At 44.2% G+C, this 20117-nt stretch overlaps 1 protein-coding gene across 1 annotated transcript in view; it reads right to left on the bottom strand.

Annotated features, from left to right (window-relative positions):
- Positions 1-18230, bottom strand: part of LOC146772962 (toll-like receptor 2) — a 66062-nt gene extending 47832 nt beyond the window's left edge. Inside the window, exon 1 of the mRNA XM_085636965.1 lies at positions 17856-18230. The gene's annotated coding sequence lies outside the window, so the exon portion shown is untranslated. The remainder of the gene's footprint in view (positions 1-17855) is intronic.
- Between the last annotated feature and the right edge of the window lie 1887 nt (positions 18231-20117).

Here is a 20117-nt window from a genome sequence, read left to right as displayed (position 1 = left end):
GACGTGTAGCCTATCAAAACTATGGTATATTTAGAATTATTGCCCAAACCACTTATGGGACCAGTAATATCCAAGGTGAATTTCAACCCAAATATAGTAGGGAAATCTACACGTAAGACAGGCAATGGCAGAGTCACCTGAGATGTATCACGCAATATGCAATGTCCACAATCCTTAACAAAATTTTCAATGGCTTTATTAATGCCAGGCACGAAAAAATCTTCAAGCACCCTCCCTTTCATGGCACGCATCCCATTAAGGCACTCATGAGCTAGTTCTAAAATCTTTCTCCTCAAAGTCAGCACAGCCGATTGACCTAGCCTACATAGGATTCTATCCTCAAGTGTCAATTCAGACAAAATTTGTGCAAATGGTTTGACTTCTTTAGATATATTCTTGGACCGGGCCAACCTGAAACTACCCATGCCAATATTTTTCTTCAGCTGTTTATCTTCAGCCAAAATATCTCTCCACTCATTTTCAGATAAAGTCTCATGCAATATGTCATCCCACTGATAGGTTTGACATACTCTCTAATTTTCTTTACACTCCCACTCAAACTATTTATCCAGTGACATCCTGGATAAAAAATCTGCAACAACATTCCTCTTCCTGGGCACATATTCAATGCCACAGTTGTATTCTTGTTAACAGTACTGGGATTTGGCAATTCTAGGAGTGGCTTTTCAACCACCCTTAGTACTAAAAAGGTAAAATTGGGCTCAGTATGGACAATATAGGATACTAAGCCAAAATAACTAGCATCCGTAATGATCATGCTAGTATCTCTAATAATGAATGGTCTCAAGAGTTTGGCAAAAAACTATGTGTCATTTTGCCTCATCAAAAGCACTCTGACATGCATCATTCAATTCATACAATGCACCTTGTGTTAATAAGTTTCTTAGTGGGTTGGTAATATCAGCCAATAGGACTCGCCTATGAAAAAGCTGTTGGCTTTGCCAAAGTGTTTTAGCCATGTCATACACCAGGGTGTCTGCTGTTCCGAATGGCTAAACGTTAGTGGCGTAGAGTAGAGTGGCATGGTTTAGAATGGAGTGCTGTGGAGTGGCATAGAGTGGAGTGGCATAGAGGGGAGTGGCGTGGCGTACATTGTTGTACAGTAGAAGGGCATAGAGTGGAGGGGCATAGAGCAGAGTAGACTGAAGTGATGAGGAGTGGAGTAGAGTACCGTAGAGTGGAGTGGCATAGAGTGACGTAGAGTGGAATGGGGTAGAGTGCCGTAGAGTGGAGTGACGTGGTGTAAAGTGGCTTGGAGTGATATAGAGGAAGTTGTGTACAGTGGAGTAAAGTGTTATAGAGTATAGTGACAGAGTGGAGTGGCATAGAAAGGAGTAGTGTGTTGTTGAATCGAGTGGCATAGAGGTGAGTAGGGTGTCATGGAGGAAGTAGAGTGTCATAGAATGGAGGGGTGTGGTAGTGAAGGGGCGTAGACCGGAGTAGACTGTCATAGAGCGGAGTAGAGTGTCATAGAGTTGAGTGGTATAGAGTATCGTAGAGTGTCCCAGTGGAGTGGTGTAGAGTGGAGTAAAGTTGTGTGGAGTGGCATAGAGTACGTTGCGTAGAGTTGAGTAGAGAGTCAAAGAGGGGAGTGGCATGGGGTGGAGTACAGTGTTGTAAAGAAAAGTGGCATAGAGAGGAGTGGCGTGTTGCAGAGTGGAATGACATTGAGTGGAGTAGTATTGAGCAGAGTAGAGTGTCATAGAATGGAGTTTCATAGAGTAGTGTGTCATAGAGTATCATAGAGTGGAGTGACAAAGTGGTGTGGAGGGAGTTGAGTAGAGTGTTGTAGAATGTCTTAGAGTGGAGTACAGTGTCATCAAGTGGCATAGAGTGGATTACAGTTGTAGAGTGGAGGGCATAAAGTGTCTTAGAGTAGAGAAGCGCAGAGTGGAGTGTTGTAGAGAAGAAAAAAGTGTTGTGGAGTGGCATAGAGTGGAGTAAAGTGTCACAGAGTGGGGTGGTGTAGAGTGGCATAGAGCGGAGTGTCATACAATGTTGTGGAGTGGTGTGGTGCAGAGAGAAAGGGCGTCAAGTGAAGTGATTTGTAATAGAGTCGCGTGTTTTAGAGTAGAAAAGCGTGCCATAGAGTAGAGTGGAGTAGTGTAGAGTTAAATGGCATGTCTTAGATTAGAGTGGGATGTCGTAGAGTAGCATGGCATGCTGTACAGTGTCATGGAGTGGCATAGAACAAAATAGCTTAGAGTCGAGTGTCGTGTCAGTAGAGTGGCATGTCTTAGAGTGTGTGGCTGAGTGGCATGTCAGTAGAGTGGAGTGTTGTAGAGTGGCGTGTCAGAGTGGAGGAGCGTATACAGGAGTGGCATAGATTGGAGGAATATAGAGTGGAGTGACTTAGAGTAGAGTGGCATTTCGTAGAGTGGAGTATCGTAGAGTGGAGTGGCATAGAGAGAAGTGGCGTGGCACAGTATGGAGTGGTGTGGCGTGGCATGTTGTAGAGTGGAGGGTCACAGAGTAGATTGACGCAGGGTGGACTGGCGTGACCTGAAGTGTCCTTGAGTGAAGTGATTTATTGTAGAGAGGAGTTTCATAGAGTGGAGTGTTGTAAAGTGGAGTGGCATGTTGTAGAGTGGAGCAGAGTGGAAGGGTGTAGAGTGGCATAGATTGTAGTATAGTGTTTTGGAGAGGTGTAGTGTGGAGTAAGCATGGTGTGGTAGCACATGGCCAAAACAGACATCACCTTTTTAATTGAAATGACCATTACATTTGCGCAGACATACAGTTTTACTGATAAAACTGTACAGCGCACAAACAATAATGTGAGAATATGGCATCACCTAATGGATTGATTTTTTTGATCGTATTCAAATATTTGTTTCCAGAATAACAGAACAATGTGCTTCATGTGTGCCTTCCACATTCTCATATATTCTGTATTATCTTCACAGTTCATTACCAGACATCTATATTTTATTGTGTGCTAGAAAAAAGAAGTTCCTTTCACACCTCCGGTGGCCAGCAAGATTGTCAATAAAGCCTCTTCTTGCTTTGAAGTCAGAGAAAGAAAAGTAAACACCAAGCTTCCTCAGAAGACAGAGTCTGACATTTGACGTCTGTCGTTCACTGCGAGTTATTTGGCTTTATATATATATATATATATATACACTGCCGAAAGGGGCAAGAAATGTGGGAGAGCAGTAGGGGTTAAAAACAATGCAGACAGGGCAGGATGGTTCGAGGGGCACACAAAAATGTGGGTCGGAGGGGATGGTGACAAGCAACAATGGGGAAGGGACCTCAGCTTAAGTAAAAAAAAATAAGAGTAACATTAGAAAAAAAGCGCTGGCCATGTCATAAGGTTTTTTTTTAGGTAGAGCCAGGGCAGTGCATGCACTGCTCTGCGAGCATACTGTATTTGAGTATGGACTTGAAGCTCCTTTCACGCTCCGCCCATAATTTTCATTGGCTTGTGTCATTGTCCTTTGTAAATGCTGGCTTATGATTTGTTAATAGGTTTGTAAGTCCCTCCTTAGTACCACCCTGTCTTCATTTGTAACCTCCCATCGAGGACTGGCCCTTTTACTTCTGTTCTTACACAGTATGTCTTCTCCTACATCAAGGCCAAGACCTGGAACGAACTCCCGATTGACATCAGATGCAGCGCAACCCCTCTCTGCACATCTTCAGGAAGACCTTCAAGACCTACCTCTTAGACTGACTGGAGCTGCTTAGCCCCCTCTCCCCCGCCCCCCCCCCCAGCACCTGGAGACTCTACCGGGTGAGTAGCACGCTTGACAATTCCCTAATTGATTGATTATGTCTTATTTAGTCTGTAAGCACTATTTTCTTTAATGAGTGTTTCCTCCTGCAGGCACAACATGCTTTCCTGCAACATTCAGCAACATTCAGCACGCCATGGGCACTTTCACTTTGTGAGCTGCCCCGGACAATGGCGGCTGCTTCTTTGAAAATAAATAGATCTCGCATTTACAAGAGTTTGAGCTATTGGCATTGTAAATAACAATGCCTTTAACCCCTTCGCTGCTGCGGACATTCCGCTGCAGCGCTGGGGGGGGCAGGGGGGCAGCGCGGTGGGCCTGTGCTCATGACGGAGCCGCTCCGTCATGAGCCACAGTTGAGCTGTGCTCATGACGGAACGGTTCCGTCATGACTCCGCCCATTTGCGTTGTCGCCCCGCACAGGCGGGGAAACAGCGTCGCGCAGGCGGAGCGGCCGCCGACAGGATTGTCATGACGGAACCGTTCCGTCATGAGCACAGCGCAACCGTGGCTCATGACGGAACGGTTCCGTCATGAGCAGGGAAGGGGTTAATTTGTATGTTAATTATCAAACCAGATAAATAAAAGAAATTGTAATTTACAAGAAGAACAAAGTAGCTGTGAAAGTGTGAACAGTGAAAGGACAATGGGCAAGGGAGAAGTATTTGGGCCATGCTCTATGGGAGGACAAACCCAAGAAGAGGAAGTTAAGCTGCCATGCACTAACCAAAGATGAGCAAACAATTGAGAGTGACAATGAACCCAACCAATGGTAAGCAATGGGTGGGCTCTAAGCCCCCTGTAAGTAAACAGAATGTCTCGAAGCTGTGTTTGTGTTAGAAATTGCGGTCACTGCAGTCCTCCACCTACTTCATGGTAAAATAGCAGTTTGCAAAATCGCTATTAGCTGAGGTGTCTGTTAGACACCCCATAGTCTGAACACTGAATAAACCAGATAAAGAATTCCGAGTGCAAAGTTTTAAGTCATAGTAGGAATGAGCAATGTAAAAGAGGCATAACTTTTGGTATATTGTATTGTATTGTATTGTAATTGCATTTATATAGCGCTTACTACCCCAGGTGAGGCGTCAAAGCGCTTTTTCAGCGAGTAGCACGCTACTCCGGAACCCATAAAGGATTAGTGTTGAGTTAGTATAGTGAAATATGAAAGGAATTTGAGTGGTGGATAGGTTAGTCAGTTATTTGGATTCAGGAGGATAGCGGCGAGATCGAAGAGGGAAAAAGGTTTGCATTTATATAGCGCTTGTTACCCCCGATGGGGTGTTAAAGCACTTTTTTTGGCAAGTAGCAGGCGACTCCGGAACCCAAACTGGATTAGTGGTGAATTAGTATAGTGAAATATGAAAGTAATTTGAGTGGTGGATGTTAGTAAGTTATTTGAATTGAGAAGGAGTGCGACGGGATAGAAGTGCTTTGCATTTATAAAGCGCTTGTTACCCCTAATGGGGTGTTTTAACATGAACGACATTGGTTGACATCAAGGTGTTATTATTGATTTATTTTTGCTTTAAAAATGGACCTCTTTCGAAAGATGTCCTCCAGAGATGAATCGCTACTTCAAAAGTGGCTTGTAAGGGGGCCTTTGCCTCCTGCTCAGTGAAGATTGTAAAAATTGTATCCAAACTACTTAACTTTGGGAGGTTCTAAGCACAGCAGTGATAACATTGTGTTACAGTGCTTCAATGTAAGGCAACATATCATTTGTTGAACAATATCATTTTGTGTAGTATCAACGGAATGTCTTTAGTTGTCTTTCTTAGTAAACCTCTTTATTCTAAAGCACTGCAATCTATTTGTGTAACAAGGACTGTGTGTTCAAATGTCAAATATGGTACGTAATTCAGGTAAGTATACTATATAACTTGTGTATGACAAATAGTTTGGCTTTTCGTGACATGTAATTCATTCAACCATGATGTTTCATTTGCGCCATCTTTGTCACATAATTTCAGTGGCCATGACGAAAATTAATCAACAGCCTTGCATCTGAGACGTTCCGGAAACATTTGGGCATGTATTACCTTCAGGGCACACTTTACCTGTTTGTGCCACAGCACAACTTAAAACAGGTGCACTGGGTGCAAACAGGGAAAGTGATCCTATTATGGTGTAGACGATGCCCTCAGGGCAGCCGTGAACGCACTTTGCGCTGGGGACGGCTCATTCAAGTGAAATTCGGAGTGGTTGTTTCAAAGCCACCCCTTATTTGAAAGTGCAGACAGCAAAGTGCCTGCACTTTCAAGAGGGGAGAGAGATCCCTTGAAGGTGGGTGCAATGAGTGACTGCACTTACGTCCATGGGACCCCCTTTCTCCCCTCCAGAGGGCTGTATTTAGGAGGCGCACTGAAAGTGCAGCATCGTTTTGTGTCACACTTTCAGTGCGCCTCCTAAACGTATGTTTGCCTCCTTGTCCATAATATGGCGCGGACGCAGAGGCAAAGTGATTCCCTTGTTTGCATGGGGCCACGCCCCCATGTAAATGAGGGCACATGCTCTAATGATAGGGCTGGTGCTATATGTGTGCCAGCACTATCTGTATTACAGAAGGGGGAGCGCATGCGTCTGTAGCCCCGTCTGTAATACCAGAGTACCTAAGTCTGGCGCCACTCACCCCACTGTCCAAGCTTTTCCTCACAACCAGCTTTTACGACATAACCCTCAGTACACATATTTTCAGACAAATGCCCAGGGTATATTTTATGTGCCTCCCTCGCACCGATGCACAAACATTAAGGGCTTAGGCTTATTTCCTATTGGCTGCCTGTGTTTCCTTCTGCACAGAGCTGGGCGATCTCTCGAGGTCGGTAGGTTCTCAAAAGATTGGTGGTAACAAAGGCCAGTACTACTCTCAGAGATCGGAAATGCACAGGACAGAAACAGAGGAAAAATAAGGGCAAGATCAACTGCGGAGTTGGAGAATAAATGGATTGTATGTGGTAGACGAGTTTGTGTTAGAACTCTGTTCAGGTGTAATTCCCTTACTGTTAAAAACTGATACTTTTAAAGCTGTGCCTCACAATGCTCACATTAAGCCCAAATAACATTTATGCCGGCATCCTTGTCAATCACCTTACAAGCCTCACAGTGCAGTGAGAACAAATTCATGGTACAGCGACAAGCAGAGTGGTGTACAGAGCAGTGACTTGGAGTACAGTGGCACAGAGTGGTGCCAAGTAGAGTGCAGTGGTATGGAGTGGTGCAGAATAGAGTGCAGTGGTGTAGAGTGGTGCAGAGTAGAGTGTAGGTGCGTGTAGTGCAATGAGTGAGTATAGTGGTATGTAGTGCAGCGGCGTAGAGCAGAGTGACGTATGGTGCATTGGCCTAGAGTGGTGCAGAGAAGAGTGCAGTGGCATACAGTGCAGAGGCATAAAGTGGTGCAGAGTAGAGTGTAGTGGTGTGTAGTGAAGTGGTTTTAAATAGAGTGTAGAGGCGTAGAGTAGAGAGCAGTGGCGTAGAGTGCAGCGATGCAGAGTGCAGTGGCATAGAGTAGTGTGGTGCAGAGTAAACTAGATCTGGTAAGAGTTCAGTGGTGTAGGGTAGAGTGCAGAGGTTTAGAGTAGAGTGGTGTACAGTAGAGTGCAGTTGTGTAGAGTGCAGGGTAGGCAAGTGGAAGGGAAAAGAAGCTGCATGGACGGGGATATGGGAGACAGACTAAAAACACAAGCACTCATTTGGAGTGCTTGAACTCAAATAAAAAAGTAGTTCCAAAAATGGGAGCTGTGAATGGACACAAGTACCCCGTCCTTTTTCCGGGGGAGGGCCAAACATAAGAAGACATGGCGTTCCCATGCCGTGAGAAACGGGGAAAAAGGAAATGAGAACGACGCTGAAGTTAACAAATGGTAAGCTATGGGTGAGCTGTAAGCCTATTGTGTGTAAACAACATGTCTCGCAGAGACAGCACATGCACCGTCTAGGCGAAACCTAATAATCCACTGTTATGGAGTGCTTCGGGAAAGGTTAACAAGCATTGACAAAGCCAATAGGCTTCTCCTATGCATGATCTATTGGCTGCATCAATGCTTTGTAAGCCATGTTGCACAGCAGCGTGGACTGCTGTTCAGCAAGGCTCAACGTTTAGAAAAAAAGCTCTATGGCGGGCTTAATGTTGGCCGCATCGTTATGTTTTTTTTTCGTTACTTTAAGCCATGTTGCAGAGCAGCTCGCACTGCTGTGCAACATTTGTAAAATAGCACTGACAAAGCCAATAGATCTCTCATAGGGAAAACCTATTGGTTTTTCCAATGCTTGCTTGTGTCTCGGGGGCACTGTTAGACCCCGACAATGTCATTGTGATGCAGGGACACTTTTAGGCCCTAGCCTGCTTTTGTGATGCAGGAGCACCTTTAAAAACAACTATAATCATGATACCGGGGCACTGTTAGGCCTGATTCTATGCTGCTGTGCCACTTTTTGGCCCGATCTGTTATTGTGACGCAGGCCACTTTTAGACAGTACTCTAATTAGGATGTCAGATCTCTTTTACATCCCACTCTGTAACTGTGACGAGGAACACCAAAATGCTGGTAGCTTGAATTACAAAGACTGGGGATTCTGTTCACATGCATTTTGGCAAGAACATGTAAATATAAGGAGTGGGAGAGGGACTGCAGACATACACTTTTCAAGAGTGCATGTACAAATGTATTAAAAAAAAGTTCCTGCAGGAGCCTACAGCCAGTGGAAGGACACTGGCTGAAGAGAGGAAACTGTAGTAGGTCCATCCTCCATGTAAGGGACCGGCACCATAAGCACCTGTAAAAACAGAAAGGAGCAGGAGGAGCTGGCCAAACAGAAGCAAGAAAACAAGAGTGACATGGAAACCGACAACCAGTAAGTAATAGGCAAGCTCCTGGCCCTTTTTTAAAGCGTATTTTTGGTTATCAATAGATTCTTCTGACAGCGCATGCATGCTGTTCAGCGAAACCTAAAAAGAGTTCCCAAAAAGCAAGCACTTGTGGGAGAAATAAAGAAGACAATCAGAGAGGTGATAAAGAAGCTATGTTCTAAGGGAAGAACAAGCATGTGCTGGAAGTGCTAAAAGACATAGAGCCAGTGAATGGAAAGAAAGCATCTGTGAATGACAAAAACCAAAAGGCCAATGCTAAGCGATGGGCTGATTGCTTTCCTAGGGAAGCTTTCAGATTGTGTCTTTACAACCGGACAGGTGCACTGTCTAGTAGTCTTCAACCTAAAAATAAAGTTAACTTTTGTTTGACTTAGGAAAGGGTCTGGTAGATCCCCACACACTGCTGCCAGCTGCTTCCCTGTTATGAGTCTTTAAACAAAAAAACACTCACAAACAAAAAATCAGCAGCCAACTCTAGACCTACTGGCTTTGACAATGATTGTTTTCTGTACATTTTAGCTTGCAAAGAATGTCTCTCTTGGCTGTTAGATTTAAACAGTTGTATTAGATAATGAACCATAGAAGTATAGTTGTCAATATCTGATAGCCAGGTGCTAAATGCCACCTCCAAGGCCATTGATCTGGCCTACCATTCAGGCTTGCTGCAGGGATTCAAACAATAACAAGCATTTGCAATGCAATAGGTCTTGCATTACTGATAGTTTTAGGTATTGACGTTGCAAATAATAATGCAACGCCAATAGCTCATACTTTCAGTAATGCAAGACCTAGTGCATTGTAAATGCTTGCGAAGTGGGCCAAGAACCAGCATTGTATGCCTCAGTGCAGTACCGCAAGCTGCTCCTAGAGGTCCCTAGTGAGCGAGGCACCAGCATTTTATGTCTAGGTGCAGTACCGCAAGCTGCTCCTAGAGGTCCCTAATAAGCAAGGCACCAGCACTGCATGTCTCTGTGCAGTACCTCAAGCTGCTCCTAGGGGTCACTAGTGAGCAAGGCACCAGCACTGAATGTCTAGGTGCAGTACCGCAAGCTGCTCCTGGAGGTCCATAGTGAGCAAGGCACCAGCACTGCATTTCTCGGTGCAGTACCGCACGCTGCTCCTAGGGGTCCATAGTGAGCAGGGCACCTGCACTGCATGTCTCTTTACTGTACCGCAAGCTGTTCCTAGAGGTCACTAGTGAGCAAGGCACCAGCACTGCATGTCTAAAAAGTTGGATTAATTGCATTATAAATGGCAATGTTTTTTACCTAGCCATGTTGCAGGGTCAGTACCATATGTGGCAAAAGGGTACCTTCTTTGGTCACATATGGTACTGCACCCTACAGAAGAAATGGTAAATTCACCCTACCCATAATGCATTGCATGCAAGACAGTACTACGAGGACATTCAAATAGTCTTGACTAACCTTCTGTTGCTGATTTTATATGCCTGCACTATTCATATTGTACTGCATGCGTTGCACTTTCATGGTCATAATGACCGAAATAAAGTATATTTGATACAAATAGCTATGTTCATATATACAATTAGTAGCTTTGAAATGTGACAAAAGAATTATTACATTAATTTCGGATTAGGCTGTACTCTGTGTGGAGCTGATAATGGGAAATTTATAGACGGTCTCATATAAATGTGAGATGTTCTAGTGAGTGAAGTAGCCACTGCCAGCCTAGTTTAGGACCAAGTGTGTGTTCTGCTTGAAGCCTTTTAAGAAAATAGTGTCTTAAGGCTGTAATTAACACCTTGGGAGTAATAACACATGTAACAGGGGGTGTTCTCAAGGGAGTTTACAAGAAGAGACAAGAGGGTACTAAGGAGGGACTACTAAACCTATTGACCAATGAAAAGCCACCATTTACAAAGGACAGGGACAGGAGCCAATTAAAAAGATAGCAGGAAAGTGGGAGGAGCTTTACGCCCATATCCGGAATACAGCATGTCTCGGAGAGACAGCGCAAGCGCAGCCTAGGCGAGACCTAAAAAGTAGTAAACAACACTGGGTTTATCTACAGCAGGTGGGCATGGGGCAAAACTCACTGTGGGAGACTGGGAGCGGAATGGGCTCAATGAAGCAGTGTCACTGCTTTGGGTGCTGGGTCTTCTCTTTGTTTATTATAGGTTCTTTAACTAATAAATTGTAAAACTGGAGTAAGAGTCCATGATGGTTTAGCAAGATTTCTTGTTTAAGCCTGGCCAGCCTCATGTAAAAAAAAAAAATAATCATATTTAAAAATATTTACATTTCTACATAAATAGAGGGGATTTGGGTCAGGTCTCTTCATTCATTGGTGCTAGTCAAACTTTGATTCCACCCACCACAGCATATTTTTTTTTTTGCTGAGTTTTATATAGCGCGAACTTGACCCGAATCGGGTATCAGAGCGCTTTACATAGCACCAGTTACGTTACATGAGGGCACACATTTTTTTTTGTTAGGCAAGGGGAGATTAAGTGATTTGCCCAGAATCACAGGATGTTCAGCGTCAGAGACTCGAACCCAGTTCTCCAGGTCCGAGGTTGAGCGCCCTAATCGTTAGGCCAACTCCTCTCCCATGGGGCAAAGGATCTGCCCATTCCAGCCAGTGACTCCATTGCACTGTCTACTTACTGTATTAGCAAACGCTCTGCTTGTGTTTTTAATCAATGTGTTTTTCAACTAAGTGCTTGAGGGTAATGTTCAAAACCTCTGCAGGTTAACGTTTTCAGAAAATGTCCCTTACAAATAGTATTTTATTGTGATAGCACTGCTATCAGGTTCCGTCCTTTTTAGGCCTGTCTTACCTGTTTCAAAAGCCTCACGTTTCCCCAAAAAATAACAAAATTCTGTACAGCATATATTACATATCAATGTAGTAGTAGAAAATCTTTATTCGGTTTTTCAGACAGAAAGAACCATAAAAGCACAATGACAGATAAAAACATAATGCACAAAAGGAAAACTTGATGTACAGAGATAAAATACCCAAGTATTAAAATATGTAAAAATAACAGCAGACACAATTAAGCATGTATCATAGGGGCTTTAAATAGAACCTCCGGGGTAAATCGTAAAAGGGACAAATAAATAAAAAGTGCACCAAATCCTGCGGAGACTCATTGTCGCAGCCGCAGTTTGGTAGCACTTGACCACGATGACAACCCCTTGGAAAAGTTAAAAGAAGGTGAAAATAGTCCAGCCGGAACCTAATTAACAAATATCGCTCGAAGCCCGACAGGGGCCAAGATAAATAAGGCTCCATTAAAAGTGTAGTTTTCAACGTGGCATGTTTTCGGACACTCGGTTTGTTTAATTCCACCTCTTCACGATTTATTTGTCGTGATGAGGAAAAGGTTTTCCTCACAAACTCTACATCAGCAAGTGTAATCGACTCAGGATTTTAAAAAAGTTCTGAGCGCCCCACAGCAGAAAAGCAGTCTTTCTGATATTTTAGCCAAGGGATTTTGAGCATATTATCCATAGATATTGCTTCCCTTAGGAGTAGATGATTTAAAATCAGATCTTTATTTAGCCAACATTTTAACCAAAAAGTTAGTGGTCGTAGTGCTAGAATGTCACTAATAAAAGGTGTAACCAGTTTCTTCATGCACTATTTGGTTGGGAGTCCCCTTTGGAACCCCCAACAATTGTTTCAGGAAGATGTTTTCTGCCACCACGATGTCATTAACAGCCGCATACCCCCAAAGTTCACTGCCGTAACTCCCTATTGCCACACTCTTTGCCTGATAGATCTTTAATAGTGCAGCAATAGGTCGATTACCCATTTTCCTGGCAAAATTAAATATTGCAGCGTTAACCCGAGTTATCTCCCCCCTTTTCCTTTGGAGTAGTGGTCCCCATTTCAACTGATCATCGAACAACACTCCCAGATAAGAGAATGTTCTCGTTGTGGGGACCTTCTCCTCATTAACCCTGAATAAATACGGTTTCTTAGGGCTCTGCCCCACCTGCATTATAAAAGATTTGGGGGCATATGTATGAAGCGACTTTTTAGTCGCAAACGCTGCGATTCGCAAAATACAGCGTTTGCGATTAAAAATTCGCAAAACGGGATGTATTAGGCAAATCCCAACGCAAATTTAAGGAATCGCTAATTTAGCGATTTCTTAAGTTTGCGTAAGCATTTAAGAAATCGCAAATTGCGATTTCTTAAATGAGATGTAACACTCACCAAAGGATTGCGATTAATCCTTAAGAAATCGCAAATTACCACCAACTACTAGTTGGTGTTAATTTGCGATTTCTTTTAAAAATGCACGTTTTGTAATTTTACAAAGTGCCACGTGACGCACATACATGCCCTTAGGGCATGTATGTGCGCCATATGACCACACATGCTAATTTCAGGGGTGTATCAGGGTGTCATCTTGACACCCTTGCACCTTTGAAATTATTCTCAAATTGCGATTAGCAAATTGCGATTCGCAATTTGAGAATTACTTCCCATACATTCCTATAGGTCTCCTGGCCCATAGGAATGAATGGGCAGGTATTCCTTAATTGCGATTTCGCAATTTGCTAATCGCAATTAAGGAATTTTAAGAAATCGCAAAAAGTTTGCAATTTTTTAAATACATCCCGTTTTGCAATTCTCAAATAGCGATTCCTTAAAAATCGCTATTTGAGAATCGCAAATGGTGATGTTGATACATATGCCCCTTGGTGTTGTTAATCGATAAGTCACGAGCTTCCATGAAACTATGAAAAGCATTTAATAGGGTTTGGAGACCTCTTGCGGTCCTAGCCAAGAGGACGGCGTCGTCCGGATATAATAATACTGGCAGACACTTGCGGCCGACATAGGGGTAATCGGTACCAGTATCTAATAAAAACTCCTCCACATTATTAATATATAAATTAAAAAGAAAGGGGGCCAAAATGCAGCCCTGCCTAACACCCCTATGAACACTAAAATCCCTTGACACCCTTAGATCCTGTGAATACCTCACATTGGCCTTAGTATCCTGATGCAGGTCCCTCAGAAGGTTAACCAAATTAGGCTCCACCCCCATGGCTCCCATGGCCTCCCAGAGCTTCCCCCGGTTGACACAGTCAAACGCGGAGGAAAGGTCCATGAATGCCATGTGGATGGTGCCTTGCCGAGCCATGGTATATTTCCCTAGGACCATGTACAGGTTAACCCCTTCGGTGCTCATGACGGAACGGTTCCGTCATGAGCCACGGTTGAGCTGTGCTCATGACGGAACCGTTCCGTCATGACCACGCCCGCGCAAGATTCCGTCAGCACAGCGGCGGAATCTGCGCAGCATGGAAGGGGTTAAGGCATTGCGCTATTGTTGAGTGGCCAGGCCGAAACCCATATTGGATTCTGGAGATGATCCCGTGCTCATTGGCCCAGGCTGTTAACCTGTTCAGGATTACTCCACCCACTACCTTGACCACAGAATCGATGAGCGAGATCGGCCTGTAACAGGTAGTTCTATTACGGTCACCTTTCTTAAATACTGGCACTATCGTAGATGTCCCCCAAGACCTGGGGCAGCCATGTTCTGCAGCTGCGTTAAACATAGCAGTAAGAACTGGCGCCCAAAGAGATAATTTGGATTTAAATAAATCCGGGGGCATACCGTCTGGGCCAGGAGCTTTATTACTTGTTAACCCCATGATACCTTTCTCAACCTCGCTAATTGTAAATAATGGTAGAGTTACACTTTGATCACCTCTGTCCACCTCTATCTGAGGAATATTGCTATTGAAGATGAAACTAAAGTGGGATACCCACTCATCTTCAGTGATATTGGTGCCAACTGAATTGTCCCCTACCATATCAAACACGGGTTTGTTGATAATACCCCATAATCTTTCGCTGTTACAAAGGATATTGGGGTCTAACAGTTCTTGCCAAATGTTGTCTTTATTTCTGCCTTGCGCTTTGCCAAGGCCTTTTTATAGGACAGGCGTAACGACCTGATCAGTGTGGGATCCCTGGGGCTAATCTTCAAAGCCGCCTTTAACTCTCGACCAACTTTTGAGCAGGAATGGTCAAACCATTTCGGGTCCCTACAAAGAGGGCCCGACGTTGGTACAGTTAACATTTCGCCTACTTTTAAGACAATCCCGTCAAATGCTAAGAGAATATCTGTGGGAAGGGATACAGAAGACACACATAATGATAACTCGGGGGCACAGGTTTTATGGATCTTATCATATAGTTGATCCGAATTCACCTTAGACCATTTTAGGCGACGCAATGTGTGGAGAGGCTCTCAGTTAACCCTCTCCATTCATTAGTCTGCTCGAGTCGCAATCATATTTGTTGTTCCACCCACCACAGCGTACATCACTGGTCAATGGGGCAGCACACTTCAGCCACTGACTTTCTTCACTGCATGTTTCTGTTGCACATATGCCCACTTATCTGGAAAGCAGCCAATTTCATTAACCAGGTCGGTAGGCCAAACTCCGCGTTCGGTTTTTTAACGTATTTTTGTGACGAGCCATATTTCATTTACTTCTTTTGCACAATCTATTCACCACCTTTACACATTTTCATATTTGTATTTTGATACCTTTTTCACACTTTTAAACTCTTTTGTACGTGCTTGCAAAAACAAAGAAATCATTTTTAAAAAGTTGCAAGGCTGGCCAAGATCAGAACTATTTGCTTTGGCAAAGCTTGTTTTAAAATCTGCTCCTAGTTTTACCTCAGAACCCACTGGAATTTAACTCAAGTATTCAACTCACTTTCAACATTGCCTGTCCTGCTCTGAAGACTCGGTTCTTTTTTCCTAAAAGGGACCGAAACGGCCTCTTCTGCAACATTTGCACTGCAGGCGTAACTGAATGTCTGTTATTGCAATCTTGGGTTGTAGATCGCGCACCATCTTGGGGGCCCTTGCTCCAGCGCACCTACCTTCACTGCCTACACCCAGTGCCTACTGCTGGCAGCTCATCTTAAAATCCCACTGAGACCCGCGCAGTCAGTCTGATCAGTCAGTCTCAACAATTAATTAATGTACACTACATGCTTTCTAAGTTTTGCTTCTCCTAGTACCCAATGTACAAAAATGTCCTGTGCCTTACTCTTACAGTACTCCTATATTACTCCTGAATACAAGGAGTAACTCTTAAAAAATAACTCTTAATCTTTAATTTATAAAATTTTGGGCCGTATGTATCATTAGTGGAAATAGCAATGACCTAATTGCGATTCTCAGCGAATCTCAATCAGTAAATCGCTATCCCTAATGTATGAAACTCCATGGGCCATATGCATCAACACATTTCCCCATAGACACAAAATGGGAAAAACCCTTTGATGCATCTGGCCGCATGAGTTTGATATAGCTATTCCTAGTTAGTCGCAAATCGGCCTACCTCATGAATATTAATGAGGTAGGTAGCAATTTGCGACCCATTAGGAATCGCTAAATTCAAGGGGGTGGTGGCCTGCTGGGGTCAGCAGATAACCACGTGCTTGACTGCTTTTATATAAAGCACTCTTTTTTATGCAGACCGTTTTCCTTAAAGGAAAACGGGTTGCGTTTAAAAAAGAAAAATGAAAAGTTTTCTTTTTTTTTTTTTTAGAGCAGGCAGTGAGTGGTCAGTGGGGACGGACCACTGGTGCATCTAAAAAACGTTTACGTCACCATTCCCAAATGTGAAAAGGTCTCTTGGGGACCCCTTTCCATTTGCGAATTGATGTGAATGCTTTGCGGCCGCATTTCGGTCACAAAACATTCTTACATACCGCTGCAATTCGGTATTTGGAAGGGACTCCCTAAACACGTATCTTCCTAATACTGAATCGGTATGTATTTGCAATTCCAAATTACGATTTGGTAACATGTTACCGAATCGCAAATTGGAATTCATACATACCAAAGCGCATTTTACCTGTCGCAAACGGCATGATTTGTTTGCGTCTGGTAAAATGCACGTGACCACATCGGTGATGAGCACAGCTGCAACACCACCTACCCTTTTCTGTTGGTTATACCCAAAGCCACTGAATTTATGAAATCTCCAGAGTTTTCCTCATAATTACAGGTTAGGCACATTTGCCATATAATCCATCATCGACTTCATAATCTGGAGATTTTAACAAAAAAAATAATTTCTAGTTCAAATGGATCAAAAATTACTGAAACGGCAGCAACGCGTGTTGCTGAGCATCAGGAAGGCCATTGAAAGTTTTGACTGGTCACTTTAAAATTGCTTATCGAAGTGTTTATGTGTCAATCTTGAACTAATGAGGAGAAACCTTTGTCCAGACAGAGTTAACATATGTAGAAATGACAAAATAATGGAGTAATACTATCAAAGAAATGGGCCACATTATGCTGCATAACTTGCGTTTTTATTCCTGCATAATTTAGTCAACCCTTCCTCATAATTTGTCCTCTCCTGCCGCATAATTCCCGTGGCCCCAGTTATACCTGTAAATTGGTACTGAATGTTCACAGAGCTTTTCAAATTAGTACCAATTTCATCATAGAAAAAAACACTATCCATAAGACAAAAATTGAAAACAAACCTCATATTTTGTCAAAGTTTAAAAATACAAACGTAACAGCAAAAAGAAAAGAAAAATCAAAACTTTATATTTTCGTACTAAAATGTGTAAGTAGGTAAAAAGTTGAATGGTGGTGTTCGGGCAAACCCAAAACGGTAAACAGGCAAGGATTGAACGGAAAGTTACTGTTAATTTGAAAGCCTGAAGGTAGGGCTAAAATGGAATAAATCTCTCTATGAAAGTATATTAAAAGGCAGGAAGATTTAAAGACAACACCCTTTCCATAACCGCCCACAAAAGAAATTAACATTATGATTTATTTAGATTTTTTGTCTCTTTAGGTATTTTGAGAAATTATTTAGATCCTTCAAAATTTCCCTTCAAATTGCCCTTTTCCTACCCCAAAGTACTAAGGCGCTCAATGCAACATAACTTAAATTATAAAATAACACAACAACATGCAAGCTAACGGAACAGCACGCACTGACCCTAGAACATTGGCAGCTATTGTGGATTACCTAACTATACACAATTATTTTGCAGTTTTATAAAGCGCTAGCTTGGGCCGAAGGGTTCGGAGCGCTTTACATGAGCACCAGTTACATTACACAAGGACACATTTATACACATTCTGAACAGCAACACGTTCACTTCGGAATGTTAAATATTACTTCGCCCCCAATATTTTCCAAGCAGTCATACATTTGTGTGACTGAACGGGAGTTACTTACCGGACCCAGGGCATGGCTGTCACTCCGTAAGTCTCGGAGGCCGCAGCTGCGGTTCTTGCCCATTCACCGAGGGGCTGACCTGCTTTAAGCCGCAACTGGTATTTCCCTCTCCCGTTTCCATGGTTCGTGCAGCATCTGAAAGCCAGAAGCGAGCGGCGGCGCAGCGAACACCGACTGGGATAGCGCCTTCCTTCCTGGGGCCTGCCGAGGGGTCTATTTATTGGGCCAGCTCTCTCCCTCCCACGGGTGCTGGTCAGTCATCCACGCGGCACGGGCGAGCCTGCCCGGATTGCAGCACAGATCTGCACTTTCTTTGGAGTTCGGACGGGCTCTTCCTGGCTGCGAACAGTTCGCGGAATCTCACACTCTCTGAGACCTCTGGGGAGGGCGTGGCTTACTGCGGGCGCCCGGCTGGGCGAGCAAACATTTTCTGAAATGATTTAAAGAAAGGCGTGTCTTTGAGGACTGGAACTGTGTCGCTCTAAACTGGATCTGGGGACCGGAACATCCTTCTGTGCTGGGAGCCTTGGGGGAACCAGCTCCGAAACCCCGACTCTAAAACAAGTCAATTGGCACGAGAAATAGCTATTTGTTTAAGGTGGATTTCATTTAAAGTATTAGAATTTGAAAAGCGCCCTCCCGTTAAGAAGTCCAAATATACAAAAGGTAGTCCTGATTTTGTTAAAGACGATCTATATCTAGAAAAAACATTTAAAAGATGAGAATGGCTTTTTGTTTTGGTTTCGTGTTTTAATATTTATGAATTAATTTTGACGCACATTTTTGGGTAATTCCGAAATGTGTTGGAAACAAAAACTTTAACATAATCAAAACAAATGAATTCGCTAGGTGGGGAACATTTCCTCACATTCTCGTTTGTATACTTTTATCTGCATGCCTGTGGAAATGTAATGGTCATGGGTTGAAGGGAGCCAGTGCTGGTTGCTTAGTGGACCACTACTTTCACCGTGGAGGCATGTGTTAGGCATCATGGCCACAGGTTCAAATCCCAAGGGGTCCACTCAGCCTTTCATCCTCCTGAGGTCGATGAAATGAGTACCATTGAGTTGGGTAACAATAAACTTCTGTTATTCAGTGCCTTGATACCCTAGGGTGAACGTGCCCTTTACAAATCAACATATATCTTATGTTATTTCAATTGCAGGTGTGTTGTCTGTCATGGCAGTGCGCTCCCATGCCACTGCACTCTACTCTGCACCACTCCACTCTATGCCACTTCACTCCACGCCTCTACCTGCACCACTGCACTCTATGCCGCTTCACTCCACGCCTCTACCTGCACCACTGCACTCTATGCCACTTCACTCCACGCCTCTACCTGCACCACTGCAGCCTATGCCACTTCACTCCACGCCTCTACCTGCACCACTGCACCCTATGCCACTTCACTCCACGCCTCGACCTGTACCACTGCACTCTATGCCACTTCACTCCATGCCTCTACCTGCACCACTCCACTCTATGGCACTTCACTCCACGCCTCTACCTGCACCACTGCACCCTATGCCACTTCACTCCATGCCTCTACCTGCACCACTGCACTCTATGCCACTTCACTCCACGCCTCTACCTGTACCACTGCACCCTATGCCACTTCACTCCACGCCTCTACCTGCACCATCCACTCTATGCCACTTCACTCCACGCCTCTACTCTGCACCACTCCACTCTATGCCACTTCACTCCACGGCTCTACCTGCACCACTGCACCCTATGCCACTTCACTCCATGCCTCTACCTGCACCACTCCACTCTATGGCACTTCACTCCACGCCTCTACCTGCACCACTGCACCCTATGCCACTTCACTCCATGCCTCTACCTGCACCACTGCACTCTATGCCACTTCACTTCACTCCACGCCTCTACCTGTACCACTGCACCCTATGCCACTTCACTCCACGCCTCTACCTGCACCACTCCACTCTATGGCACTTCACTCCATGCCTCTACCTGCACCACTGCACTCTATGCCACTTCACTCCACGCCTCTACCTGCACCACTGCACCCTATGCCACTTCACTCCACACCTCTACTTGCACCACTGCACCCTATGCCACTTCACACCACGCCTCTACTTGCACCACTGCACTCTACAATGCTCTACTCCATGCCATTGCTACTCTACTCTGCACCACTCCACTCTCAGCCACTTCAATCCACGCCTATCTACTTTACACCACACTACTCTATGCCATTGCTACTCTACTGTGCCCACTGCACTCTATGGCAGTCCACTC

This window comes from Triturus cristatus, chromosome 12 (genome assembly GCF_964204655.1).
Source record: "Triturus cristatus chromosome 12, aTriCri1.1, whole genome shotgun sequence".
NCBI classification, from domain to species: domain Eukaryota; kingdom Metazoa; phylum Chordata; class Amphibia; order Caudata; family Salamandridae; genus Triturus; species Triturus cristatus.
This window is presented reverse-complemented; position numbering and strand designations above follow the sequence as displayed.